Consider the following 14,353-nt stretch of genomic DNA (forward strand, 5'->3'; position numbering starts at 1 on the left):
CATGTCATATGCTGTCAAAATATATATAATGTTGCCCTGAGATTATTTGCTGGGATGATAAAACTGACGCAGACTATGTCAGCTAGACTTGTTAGTATCACATTATTCTTTCTAATAAGTACTTGTACTTAGAATACTTACTTGCTTCTACTGCATCATGTCTCTCTTCTTATCCCCAACGCTTTTTTTTTCTTAAATCTCTCTCCATTGTCTCTTGAAGGGGCTGATAAACGCAGTTCTAAAATATTTCATGTATCTATCTCCCTTTAACACGTAATTTGGTCCCGTGCGTATGTTTAATACCAGGATATCCCCATTCATTTCCTTCTTCTTCTGAGGATGATTGAAATTTTGTGGCTTCATGATTGCCTTCTAATTTTCAACTTGACTTAAACCAGAGTATAGTAAGAGAACCATTAATAATCACAATTAATAATATTAGAAAGTAATTTTAATAATTCAGGCCTCTATTGCAAAATGTATTATGGAGTCAGTTTAAAATGTGATTCTTCTCTCTCTTATATGTACCTATGTCCAAGTGTGTATATAGTAAGCTCTTGGAGTTCAGGTGTGTCTTGGTGAGGTATTCTGCATATATGGAACATATTCTCTTAACATCCTTTTGCTACTGTCTTATTTCTATCTTGTTTCCACCTAAGATTCTTGAAGAGAAGCTTAATGTCTATGGTTTCCTCTTCACTTCTCCTACATCAGCCAGCCCACTGTGGTCTGACGCTGAGCTTATGTCTGTAGGTCATCTGCCATCTTCTAAAAGCTAAACCAAAAGGAAAATGTTTAGTTTTTATTTGATTTTGCTGTAGCATTTACCTGTAAACTCTTTGAGGACATAAACTGTGTCTCATTCACTATGAATTTTTACCATTTAGGGTTTCTGGTACTTTGTAGACCTGTCTATTTGCTGAATGAATGTATGTTTGTAATGATTTTTGCCTTCTTTTAAATAAAAAGAATATTCTCTTCCTTTGGCTCCTATGGTGGTGCTGTTCTTTCCCGGTTAACATCTACCTCTGCTTTGTTACCCATTTACACTTAGATGTTAATTCAGAAGCTCTGCTACTTGGGATGGAATAGGTATCCAAAATTCTTCCTAAGTGAAACTCTCAAGTAAGTTCTAGCACCATCTGTTGGCAGCAGTAAGAGCCAATGCTTTTTTTTGTGTGTGCCTCAGTTCATGGTTTTGTGTATTCTCAGAACACTCACAAGTTGAAAAGTTTCTGGATTTTCCGGAATTATTTTCTCAGCCCTCATCTCATTTCATGTTACAGCCCAAGTTTCATTCTCTTTCTAGGGAACCTCAGTGTTTCGTTTAGAACAGTTACTCTCAGTTCTTCAGCTGATGCCTGTCTTGGGAGCTCTAACTCTATTTATGACTGAACCTGAATATCACACAGGCCCCTCAGACTTCACATTTCCCAAAATTAATTTCTTGTTTTTACTCTGGGCCCCTTGTCTCTTTCTGTCTCTCTCTACTTGGAGTGACTTTTATCCAAGTGACAACCTTAGAAATCTGAATTTTTTTCTGGACTCTTTTTGTTACACACCTTTCTGCCCCACCTTTATGATTGGTCATCAAATCTTTTTGATTCTTATTTGCAAATGGCTGGCTAGAGCACTCTCCTCTTCCATCTCTCACTGCTAATCATGTTAACTACCTTGCTTAAAATTCTTCAGTGGTTCCCCATATGCTCATTAGGGTGGTACAAATGAAGACTCTCTGTGAAGGAGTCCCTTCTTTCCTTTCCAGCCAGATTTTTTTTGCTCTTCTACTCCACACATGCCATAATAATTGCAATTCCCCGGACACACATAGCTTCACTCTTCCATAAATTTGCATATACTGTTGCCTCTGCCTGGAGTTTCCTCTTTGTCAACCTCATCATATGGAGAAACTACTTGTTATTTTAGATTCAGTCTAAAGTTCACTTTCCTAGAAAAAAACTTGTCATCGCTTCTTTTTGCCCAAGTTATAGAATCTCATACTTACTTTAAAGTAGTTACTATGTTGCTTATGGGTTATTTTACTTGTGTTTCTTTCTAACCAGTCTGTGAGCACTTGGAAGTAAGGAATGTGTCTGAGTGATCTTTTGTCTCTTGTCTCTTAGCACAATGACGGGTTCACAGTATGTACTCAGTTTTTGTTTTAATATTTGTTCAATGAATGAATGGTCAAAATGGTTTTTGGTGCTAGTGAGATTCTAGTCCCTGATCTACATATAAACAAACTGTGATAGAAAAACTGAGCCTAATTCATTCATTCACTATTTGACCATTTAACCTGCTTTCTTTCCTAGCACATCTGAAGGTAATATTGTGAGACAGATGCAGTTTGTCTACAATACCATTCAAATTTTCCATCTCTTATAGTTTGCACTTTGTATTTAGATAAAGCTTAGTCTTATATTCAGTGGCTTAATGCCTGGAGTTCAAAAGGAAAGTTATGATCAGAGGACACTTGAGTTTTTTGTTTTCTTTGTCACTTGGGTGACTTCCAGCCATGTTTTCTCTAATTCATTTCCAAAGCTTTAAAAAAAGGAAGAAAGAATGAACGAAATATGGGATAACTTCTTTATGATAATCTCATTTGAGTTCATTGTGTAATTTAATCATTACGCAAAATAGTTTTTCCCCTTTCTTTTTTTTTTTTATTTTGAGACAGAGTCTCGCTCTGACCCCCAGGCTGGAGTGCAGTGGTGTGATCTCGGCTCACTGCAAGCTCCGCCTCCCAGGTTCACGCCATTCTCCTGCCTCAGCCTCCCGAGTAGCTGGGACTACTGGCGCCCGCCACCACACCCGGCTAATTTTTTGTATTTTTAGTAGAGACGGGGTTTCACCATGTTAGCCAGGATGGTCTCGATCTCCTGACCTCGTGATCTGCCCGCCTGGACCTCCCAAAGTGCTGGGATTACAGGCGTGAGCCACTGCGCCTGGCCTTCCCTTTTCTTTTGTATTGAAATTAGCTCTCAATACTGCCACAAAGAATTCTTTGTAATGAGTTAGCCACAAAAATAGTTCAGGTCTAAGGAGAATTTCTTTTTTCTTTTTTTTTTTTTTTTTAAGAGACAGTCTTGTTCTGTCACCCAGGCTGGGGTGCAGTGCAATCCTACGGAGAATTTCTAGCCCATTAGAATAACACATCCATGACCCTCGTTCTCCTTTACCTGCCATATCCAACTGATTGCCAAATTCTGCTGCTTTCACATTAAAGTTAACCCTCACATTTGCCCCTTCTGTTCAGTTTTTCACTGTTTTAAGGCTATATGACCATTTTCTTAAACTGTTCCCTCCTGAATGTCTCTATATCTGCCTCTGTCCTACTGTCCTACTTCAATTCATGTTAATTACTACTTTCAGATCAGTCTTGCTAAAGCTGAGTCCAGATGATGTCAGTCCATTGCTTTAAAAACTGCTAACAAAGGTTTCCTTTTCAGGCTCTTCACAACCTGGTGACTTTCTTTAATTTTAGCCTCCCTACCCCCTTTCCTATAAATTACTCATTAGTCAAAGTGAAGTACTATGCACTTTGATCTGTATACTTCAGTTTTCCCAGTCTCTGCTTCAGTGTCCGTCTTGTCTGTACTTGGAATAACTTTTTAATTTATCTCTATATACAAATCAAATCTATCAGTTAAGGTCTACTTTATTGGCCATTGTAGAATAATCTACCTTCTTTGGTACCTCCCCCACTTAATATTTTTTTTCACAGTATCGCTTAGGCACTTATTTTCTTTCGTGAACTGTAATTTATATACATGTGTGTTACCTGATACCAGGTATCAAGCTTCTCTAAGGTAGGCTCCATATCTGATTTTTACTTTTGGACAGGCTTCAAAGCCTGGAGTGGTGCTTTTGTGTGATAGAAGCTCAATGTGTATTGGTTAAATGATGAAATAAATGAATTTTTGTCTTGCATCTTTCATCATGAGATTTGTGCCATTAACATCCCAACTCTCAATATGAAAAGGAAAAAAATACTGACCACAGTTTTTACTGAGCCTAAATTGAAATATTCTGAAAAAGCTTAATCATGGTGACAATCAGAATGTACTCTGTTATTTAGGATAAACTCTTCTGGCAAACATGCCTGCTTTTCAAGTTCCCATTCTTTTAAATGTGGGCTATGATTATGCTCCTGAACATCTCATGGATTTAATAAGTAAACCATTGTTTCAAAGTATTATAACTTTTTCCACAAAGAAACTGAGCTTTTAGAATAAAAAGCCAACAAAGATGATATTTTTTCAGTCTCACTCTTTTCTATCCTTTCCCCTTATTACAGCACAATTTTCAAGATTTTTGTATTATGAGTAAGACAGTGAGATCTTTTTGATATTTCACGAACTAAACCCAAAAGGGCCTACAAAACCATGCTTTAGCACGTTGTTTTTACCAATCCTACTGTAATTACAAATATTTTTAATAGTATGAATAATGCTATTTTTTCCCTTCCTTTCTTTTTCCCTTTCCTTTCTTCTGTCTTTTTTTTTTTGAGATAGGGTCTCGCTCTGTCATGCAGGCTGGAGTACAGTGGTGTGATCATAGCTCACTGCAGCCTCGAGCTCCTGGGCTCAAGTGATCCTTAAGTTATGGGTGGGTGGATCACTTGAGTTCAGGAGTTTGAGACCAATGTAGGCAACATGACGACACCCTATCTCTACAAAAAATACAGAAATTAGCCATGGTGGCATGTGCCTGTAGTCCCAGCTACTTGGGAGGCTTATATGAGAGGATTACTTGAGCCCGGGAGTTTGAGGCTGCAGTGAGCCAAGATCTTGCCACTACACTCCAGCCTAGGTGACAGAGAGTAAGACCCTAGTCTCAAAAAAGAAAAAAAATCCCAATAAAAAAACATGAAAATTACAAATAATTGTGACACTGGAACTATTTTGGGTATTATTCAACTGCTAAGAATAAAATCAGCATAACTGCAGAATACATCTGAGAAATAATAAAACATGACTTTGGTCAGAAAGTTCAGGAAATTTTTGTACTGTGTCCAATTTATTTTGCTCTGTGATCAGATTCTCGTGAATGCTAGTGTTAGACAAAAGACTGAAAATAGAGTTACTATATAGAGATGTTCATTGTTTGGGAAGAAATTCAATAGAGTCTTGAATATTCTCGTGATGTGCAGAATAATTATGTAGAGATTATTTTGAATCATAAATGCATCTTATATCTTAACATCTTAAATGTTTTGCTTTCCAGATATACTTCAGATATTTCTGTGAAAATGTTTTATCTTAATATTTTCCAACAATAGCGTCTTATATTTGTGTAATTTTTCCAAAGTTGAGTAATAACTGTAATGCTATTTGTGTATTTTTCATAAAACTCTGAGTAATTTTCTTTAATATATCCTTGAAAATGCATTTTTCATTTATTTTTTCTTATTCTTGTTGTGTGTATATATCAAGTGTGGCATTTATTTTGAGAGTCTGTTGATAAAATTGGCAAAAGAATTACAATTTTATGTTAATAATGAAAGAATGACATATAATATTTGTCTGATGGTATCTCTTATTTTTTGTGTGCTTTTTGTTAAGCATGTATCAATTTATTTTGCCAACATTATTCTATAGACAGAGAACTCCTGTTTTTTTTCTTTCAGGTTAGTTCATGTGATCCTGGTTAATGGAACATAAAGTGAGATTTTATGGGTGACAGGGAGAGAGATTAGGCTTGACTTGGGGGCATATGGGAAAAGAAGGGGGCTGTCTCTTCACAAAGATTTAAATGTCTGATAAGAACTGTTTGCCAGTGCAATTATGAATAAGTGTATTTGTGCCTAATTTTTATTTTTTAAAAGCTTAGGTGATTATAATTTCATCTGTAAAATGTTGAAAGTATAGTCTGATTAAAATAATATATAAGAAATGGTTTTGGTTCTTTTGAATCAAAAGGTGTGTAAACCTGGAGAATCTGCAGAGTGCCAGACCTCTGCTTTTGTCTTTTCTTAATATTGTATCATGTTTTCCCTGATATTAATCTTAAGATGACTTCATATATGTCAATATCATTTAATGTTAGGCATCCACCTATTTGGGATAGGAAAAAAAGTTTTTCCTTGTATAGATGTGTGTGGATTGCTGAATCACTACTATGTTGGAGGGAGATTATTTTGCTTGAGAGTAATATTGAAAAAGCTCCTATTTTCTCCCTTCAAAAAAACTGGCTTCTGAAAATTCTGTGACTTAACGTATGAAGAACCCAACTCCTAAAGTGATGTTCTCATTAATTAATATTTAGTAAATACTACACACCCAACTTAGGGTAATTTATTGGGAAACTTATCTCACTACCTCTGCTCTTAAAATTCTTTTTTTTTTTTTTTGAGATGGAGTCTTGTTCTGTCGCCCAGGCTAGGGTGCAGTGGCGTAATCTCAGCTCACTGCAACCTCTGCCTTTTGGTTTCAAGTGACTCTCCTGCCTCAGCCTCTTGAGTGGCTGGGATTACAGGTGCCCGCCACCACGCCCGGCTAATTTTTGTATTTTTAGTAGAGAAAGGGTTTCACCATATTGTCCAGGCTGGTCTTGAACTCCTGACCTCGTGATCCACCCGCCTTGGCCTCCCAAAGTGCTGGGATTACAAACGTGAGCCACCGTGCCCAGCCTTAAAATTCTTAAATCTCATTTCCCTCCTTTTATTATTATTCAATAGTTAACTGTATAAGCCAGAACAGTTTTTTAAAAATTGGATATCCCCAAGATTTCTTCCAACTCTAATATCCTATAAGTCTTTGGTTTTTACTTAGGTTAGTTCTTAACTGCAATGGAAGAAAAGCATAATTCCAGTTTCTAAGGTAATATTTAACATTTCTTTACATTATTCTAAATTGAATGGAAAACTTTATTCGTAAAATAACAACCAAAAATATCTATTTTATTCTCTGGGGAAAGACAATTTTGTAATATATTTTTCCACTTGAAATGTTTTTGCTTTGCAAAATCCTGTTGGGAAAACAGATTTCCAGACAGCTTAAAACTGACAAATGAGTATTTTGACAGGTATTCCTGGAAGGAGAGCTGTTGCCACCAACCATTTCAATTTCTTTATTCTAACAACCATGTTTAGCAGAGAAGAAGACATATCTCAGTTTGAAACAAATATTTAGTGTTGAGAGAGGTGGGTGAATATAAATCTTTTAATGTATTGGGAAAATAGGGCATTTAGTTCACTGTTTTGGAAAATAGAGTAACAGTGTGGGTAATAAAGTACTTCTTTATGGCCTAAGACTGACCTGATACTGCCAACTTCCTGTGTTCCATTCAGTAGGGTGTTCCTAGAGGAGGGTTTCATTTTATGCCACTGTGTCATTTAACGGCTTTGTTCTGTGTGCAACCTGTTGTGGCTTTAGAATAGAAAGCTTCAAGATAAAACATTTCATAGCAGAAACATTTTTCTGCATAAAATTCCACTGGTGAACAGTAGTCACTAGACCTTAGTAGAACTAGTCTGCTTCTGTAGAAATAATTTGTGAAAATGGTAGGGATGAACTCTGTGGTTCTGTCCATATTTCATTTACCTTCCAGTTTGTAAACTTCTTATTAACATGGATATATTTTGAACAATATTCTTTAGATTTCCTTCACTATACAGTTATTTTTTGAGTAGAATATTAGAAGTAGTCATGCAATCTCTTGTTCTTAGGTGCTATTTGCCAGGCCCACACACATTGTTAGTTGCTGTCATTATTTGTCTCCATCATCATTATCACCACCACCATCATCATTGTCATCATATATATATATATTTAAACATCAGAGATTACTATTTGACTGGCTTGTGGAATTTGTGAAAAGCATAAATCTGAGAATCTTAAAATGTGAGACCTGCTGTTTAAAGATAGAGCAAATGTAGTTATGGATACTTATACAATTTAATTCCTTTTGGTAGTAATGACTGAATGATTTTGGCTTATTTCAAAGAATCGAGTTAGACATATGTTTGAATGATCCCATAGAGTCTTTCTTTATATGCTTAAGCCTGGATGAAAATCAATTTCATTTAGCTTTAACTTGGATAAGGGTCTCATGGTCATTATTATATTCTTTTTTTTCTTAAAACTTTGCTTTTTTTTTTTTTTTTTCTTTTTTGGAGACAGAGTTTCGCTCTTGTTGCCCAGGCTGGAGTGCAATGGCACGATCTCAGCTCACTGCAACCTCTGCCTCCCGGGTTCAGACAATTTTCCTGCCTCAGCCTCCCAAGTAGCTGGGATTACAGGTGCTCCCCACCATGTCCAGCTAATTTTTTTTGAGACGGAGTCTCACTCTGTCACCAGGCTGGAGTGCAGTGGCTCAATCTCGGCTCGGCTCACTGCAACCTTCACCTTCTGGGTTCAAGTGATTCTCCTGCCTTAGCCTCCCAAGTGGCTGGGGCTACAGATGCCTACCACCAGGCCCAGCTATTTTTTATTTGTATTTTTTTGTATTTTTTAGTAGAGGCGGGGTTTCACCATGTTGGCCAGGATGGTCTGAAACTCCTGACCTCAGGTGATCCACCCGCCTTGGCCTCCGAAAGTGCTGGGATTGCAGGTGTGAGCCACCGCGCCAGACCAAAACTTACTTTCTTTTTTTAAACACTGAAACAAATTACTGAAGAGTATTTTTTTTCTCTGTTCAAACTTTTAGGCCGGATGCAGGTGGCTCACGCCTATAATCCCAGCACTTTGGGAGGCCGAGGCAGGCGGATCATCAGGTCAGAAGTTTGAGACCAGCCTGACCAACATGGTGAAACCCCGTCTCTACTAAAAATACAAAAACATTAGCTGGGTATGGTGGCACGCGCCTGTAATCGCAGCTACTCAGGAGGCTGAGGCAGGAGAATCGCTTGAACCCGGGAAGCAGAGGTTGCAGTGAGCCGAGATTGCACCACTGTACTCCAGCCTGGGTGACAGAGCAAGACTCCGTCTCAAAAAAAACCCCCCAAAAAACCACTTTTCTCCAAATGTAGATATGTGTCAAAAACCAAAATACTGTTGCCTTTTACAAGACTTTTGTAATTCCTTTAACTGCCTGTAGACATTTTGAAAATCACGTCTTTGTAACACTAATTTACTACAGTTTACTTTTCTGAAGAAATCTCTTTCTCCAGTTTCTGTTGGCCATTTTTTATTTAGTTATTCTGTACCCCCAATAATTTCAGTATCTCATTTTGTTTTAATAATTAAAACAATTTTTTTTCTTACTGAAAGCTACTGAAGGGTACAGTTTCTTGATCCTTTCTTCTCTCTTTTTGGGTGCATCTGTTGTTGCTTTTTTCCTGTATTTATTTATTTTTGCCCTCAGCAAGGGACTATTTTTCCAACTCTTTAACATCTGATTGCTGTAAGATCTGTTGGAGTAGCATGTAAAAGTCACCAGTTGATATGGGTAGAAATACAAGTATGGAATTGTGCACCCATGCCCCTTGGTAGTATTTATACATGAGACTTTTACTTGTAGTCTACAGTTTATTGTATTCAAATAACTTATAAAGTGAAGGAATCATTACTAAGCATTACTTTTTGGGATAAAGGCTTATTTTGTTTCATTTAGGTACTTTTTTCAGGTTCTTTTGTTAAAGTCTGCCTGATGTGAGTTTTGATTTGCAAACTGAAAAAGCTTTAAAATGCTAAAAATTGGCTCTGCTCCTTTTTCTTTGGATTTCTCTGGGAATTCTATGTTGGCTATGACCTCATAACTTCAAGGGCTTCTAAGGTCAATTATAACCTGATAGATATCATTAAACAAGGATTAATCTCAGTTTATAGAAAAATTCTGACTTTCAATATAAAATAATTTGATGGAAAATGATTAATGGTCTTCTGTTTTTGGAGAGTGATATTGTACTTGACATTGATAATGTTTAGTTATAATGGTTGTACATACTACTTGTTTTTTATTGAATTACTTGTATTAGATCTTCATTCCCCAGAAAGTATGAGACCTGATGCTCTTACCTCAAGATGAGAGCTTAAAGGAAGAAGAGGTCAACATTTTACTTAAATTGTCTTAGTTGAACCTTTCCCTTTCCCTAAGATCTAGCACCTCAGAGTTGCTGACGTCAGACATAGTTATTGACTGAAAACAGTTAAATTGATAAAGTATAATTTCTGGCTTCAGAGGTTCAGATATTACATTATCTGTTGAAGTTTCACCAAGCCCTGAAAATAAAATCTTTAGGCAGTATAGTCATAGATTTAGAGAGAGAAAAGTTCTTCAAAGGCCTGTTGGTTTTACAGTTTACATAAAATCAGTCCTCGGTTCTGGTAACTTTTGTCTTATATTTTGCCTCTCTCCTGCTGAACCTGGAATATTTCTTAATTTGCCTGGAACCTTGTGGACTTGAACAGATTGTCTCTTGACTTCTCATTCAGCTCCTTCTAACTTGACTGATTGATATGGTTTCACTGTGTCCCCACCCAAAGCTCATCTTGAATTATAGCTCCCATAATTCCCATGTGTCATGAGAGGGACCTGGTGGGAGGTAATTGAATCATGGGGGTGGGTCTTTCCCATGGTGCTGTTCTTGTGACAGTGAATAAGTCTCACCAGATCTGATGGTTTTATAAAGGGGAGTTCCCCTGCATATGCTCTCTTGCCTGATGCCATGTAACATGTTACTTTGCTCCTCCTTCGCCTTCAGACATGATTATGAGACCTACCTAGCCATATGGAACTGCGAGTCCATTAAACCTCCTTTCCTTTATAAATTAGTCTCAGGTATGTCTATTAGCAGTGTGAGAATATACTAATACACTGATAGAATATTTTTCAAATTCCAACTTTGTATGAGTACCATGCCAAGCATTGTTGTGAATGAAGAACAAGTCATAGTTTTCATAATAGCAAGAAATCTACTTGAGAGATAATTAATTTTTGTATACTTTTGTAAAAAATTATGGGGACATAAATAGGGGTAGAGGCATTGGATAGGTATGTTCTGTGTGTGAAATGATTCTGGAATTTGTGATTTTGATGTCTAGAGTAGAACACTGGCTATGGTATGGGAAGGCAACATAAAAATTTCATACCAGGCTGAAACAGGATGGAGAAAGAAGAGTGCCATGTAGCGTGTGCATATATAGCCTTGGGAGTTTAATTTTTTTCTAATTTTATCATCTAGATGAGAGCAGCATACTTTTCTGTTTAAAGTTGAGAATCTCTGAGTCTTTTCCATTAAGGAACAGAGGCCCCTCGTTATGAAGCTGGCACAGTCACTGGTGCAGGATGGTGAATTGCCTTGCTGTCAACTCTCCTCTGCCTCTTATTCTGTTGTCTCAAACATACATTGTTGGAAGACTAAGGCAATGGTCAGGCTCTTTCTGCATTCTCTGATTGGTGTACTTTCTCCATTTATTTTGGAATTAACCCACATGTGCTATCTTTTAGGGTTGTTGAATATTGTATTCCTTATTTCATTGCCTTGCTTTGCATTTTAATTTATTTTTTACCAACTTGGAAAGTTTAATGTTTGAACCCAGTCAGATATCACTATTAAGCATTAGCATACACACTCATTTTCCCTCCTATCCAGGTATGATTATAGTCTGTCTTAGGAAAAAAAAAAAAAGCAACTCCTATCTATTTTAAAATATAAGCCTGTATAATACTAACCACAATTTTTTATTTAATGTTTTCTTTTTAAATTATGTATTTTTGCTTTTTGTGGGTATATAAAAGGTGTCTATATTTAAGGGGGTACATGAGATGTTTCGATACAGGCATGTAACGCATAATAATCGCATCATGGAAAATGGTCTATCTATTCCTCAAGCATTTACCCTTTGTGTTACAGACAATCCAATTATACCATTTTAGCTATTTTAAAAATAGCTGCAACCACTAGGCAGAATAGTACAATTAAATTATTATTGACTATAGTCACCCTGTTGTGCTATCAAATACTAGTTCTTATTCTTTTTAACTATTTTTTAGTACTCATTAACCATATCCCCACTTCACCTTCCCAGCCTCTGGTAACCATCCTTCTGTACTCTGTCTCCATGAGTTAAATTGTTTTTATTTGTAGATTCTGCAAATAAGTGAGAACATATGATGTTTTTCTGTGCCTGGCTTATTTCACTTAACATAATGACTTCCAGTTCCACCTGTATTGTTACAAATGACAGGATTCATTTTATGAATAGTAAACCATTCTGTATAAGTACCACGTTTACTTTATCCATTCATCTGTTGATGGACACTTAGGTTGCTTCCAAATCTTGGTGATTGTGAAGAGTGCTGCAACAAATATGGGAGTGCAGATATCCCTTTGATATACTGATTTCCTTTCTTTTGGGTCTATACCTAGCAGTGGGATTGCTGGATCATAATGTAGCTCTCCTTTTAGTTTTTTGAGGCACTGCCAAACCGTTCTGCATAGTGGTTGCAGTAATTTACATCGCCACCAACAGTGTATGAGGGTTCCCTTTTCGCTACATCCTTGTCAGCATTTGTTATTGTCTGTCTTTTGGATAAAAGCCATCTTAACTAGCATGAGATGATATCTTATTGTAGTTTTAGTTTGCATTTCTCTGATGATCAGTGATGTTGAGCACCTTTTCATATGCCCGTTTGCCATTTGTATGTCTTCCTTTGAGAAATGTCTATTCAAATATTTTGCCCATTTTTTGATTGGATTATTAGATGTTTTCTTGTAGAGTTGTTTGAGCTCTCTATATATTCTGATTATTAATCCCTTGTCAGATGGATAGTTTGCAAATATTTTCTCTGATTCTGTGGGTTGTAGCTTGATTTAATAAATATTATTGGGTTTCTATTACAGTTACTAGGGACATAAAATTTATGAAATATGATCATTATCCACTTGGAGCTTACAGATGAAAACTAACATGAATGGCATTTAAATGGTGTAGATTAGGTAATACTTAATTTGTATTTCAAGATGATTCAACTGAAAGTTTTTTATTTTCCAAAAGACTAAAATGATGTTATTATGATGACTGTAGACTCTAGTCTCCCAAGGCTTGTCAATGCTGTTTTCTGAATTATTTTCTTATCATACAGAATTAAAAGAAAACACATTTTAAGTGCACTCTTATGTTAGAAGTTCTGTTAGTCCTGTAGTTTAGGGGTTTGGATGTATCTTTTTCTGAAGATAGAAATGTATGTGTTTTAAAATATAGATCTGTCATGTTTCAAATTTCTTCCTACATAAATAAGAAATAGTGAGCTAAATGAATGTCTATGAAGTGAAGGCTGTCAGGATACTGTTGTATGATTTTTGAAAAAATATAAGGTACAATGTATTAAGAAACTATGCTAACATCTAATATATTGTCCTAAATAGTTGTTGATTGGGTAAATTCTATATAGATGAACCATGCTTTTAATACTGGTTGCATGCTTATGAAAAAAAGTGGATCAAAGGTAACTATATAGAGCCTTTAAGATTTTTCTGCCAATATGAAACCATAGTTTTCTTATTATGTTTGTTTATTCGGTTCTGGGATATAAGAATAATTAAGAAATACATTTTTTCATTTGTTTTTGGTTTGATAGTGGCAAATTTACTTATATTTTTCTGTCCCAAATTCTATTTGAATTTCTTGATAGAACATATAATTTAAGACAAAGAAGAAGAAATATGTCCATTTATTTCATTGTTATCTCTTTCTGGTAAAACCCTGTTATCTAGACTACTTTGCTAATGTGGTCAAACTCATGATGTTTAATTTCTTTGTAGGCTCTACAGTTTCACCTGTTACTTGCTCCCAGACTGAATATTTAGCAACATTTTTTCCTAAGTAACTGGCTACAGGAAAAACTCCATAAATGATTGAATAAATCAACAGTTTAGTAAATTAAGTCAGACTACAACTGTTGCCAAATAAAATGGTGTTATATCTTTATACAGAGGGAAGATGTCATTAGAGCTGCTTCAGAATTGTAGGAAGATATGAGTAATCCTATCTAGCTGGGGAGGGAGCAATCAAAATACAAATCAGTTCTGGAAAGTGTACAATTCTGAGAGGCATGTTGAGATAGGAAGCTCTGTATGTTTAACTCCGGGAGGGTGAGATAAAGGTGAAAGAATATAGAATTATTTGGGGGAAGACTTTTGAATGGCGGCAGACAGGAAGGGACTGAGGGTGGAGAGAAAGCTAAATTTTGGAGTGGAGGTGTGCGTTTGGGTACTTAGGATAAAGAGACCAGTTTAAGGATTTGCCGAGGAGAGAACCCATAGAAAGAGACCACTGCTTCAGGTGGTTCCAAGATGAATACTTTCTTTTTTTGGATACGTTTAGTGCTTTACATTTGCTTTTTGTGCTAAATCCTTTACTAAGTTTATCATTTCATGCAATACCTGCAACAACCCAGTGACAACATC

The 14,353-nt window shown here is 36.2% G+C and overlaps 1 protein-coding gene across 4 annotated transcripts in view; it reads left to right on the top strand.

Moving 5' to 3' along the window:
• The window catches only part of EPS8 (EGFR pathway substrate 8, signaling adaptor), a 212,970-nt gene that overhangs the window by 54,789 nt on the left and 143,828 nt on the right, over window positions 1–14,353 (top strand). Inside the window, exon 1 of one of the 4 annotated variants that reach the window (XM_063639632.1) lies at window positions 8,655–8,716. The exons of the other annotated variants lie outside the window; for them this stretch is intronic. The gene's annotated coding sequence lies outside the window, so the exon portion shown is untranslated. Of the gene's footprint in view, window positions 1–8,654; window positions 8,717–14,353 lie in introns of those variants that run through there. 4 annotated transcript variants of the gene reach the window in all.

The sequence above is a fragment of the Symphalangus syndactylus genome, chromosome 5 (genome assembly GCF_028878055.3).
Source record: "Symphalangus syndactylus isolate Jambi chromosome 5, NHGRI_mSymSyn1-v2.1_pri, whole genome shotgun sequence".
In the NCBI taxonomy this organism is placed as follows: domain Eukaryota; kingdom Metazoa; phylum Chordata; class Mammalia; order Primates; family Hylobatidae; genus Symphalangus; species Symphalangus syndactylus.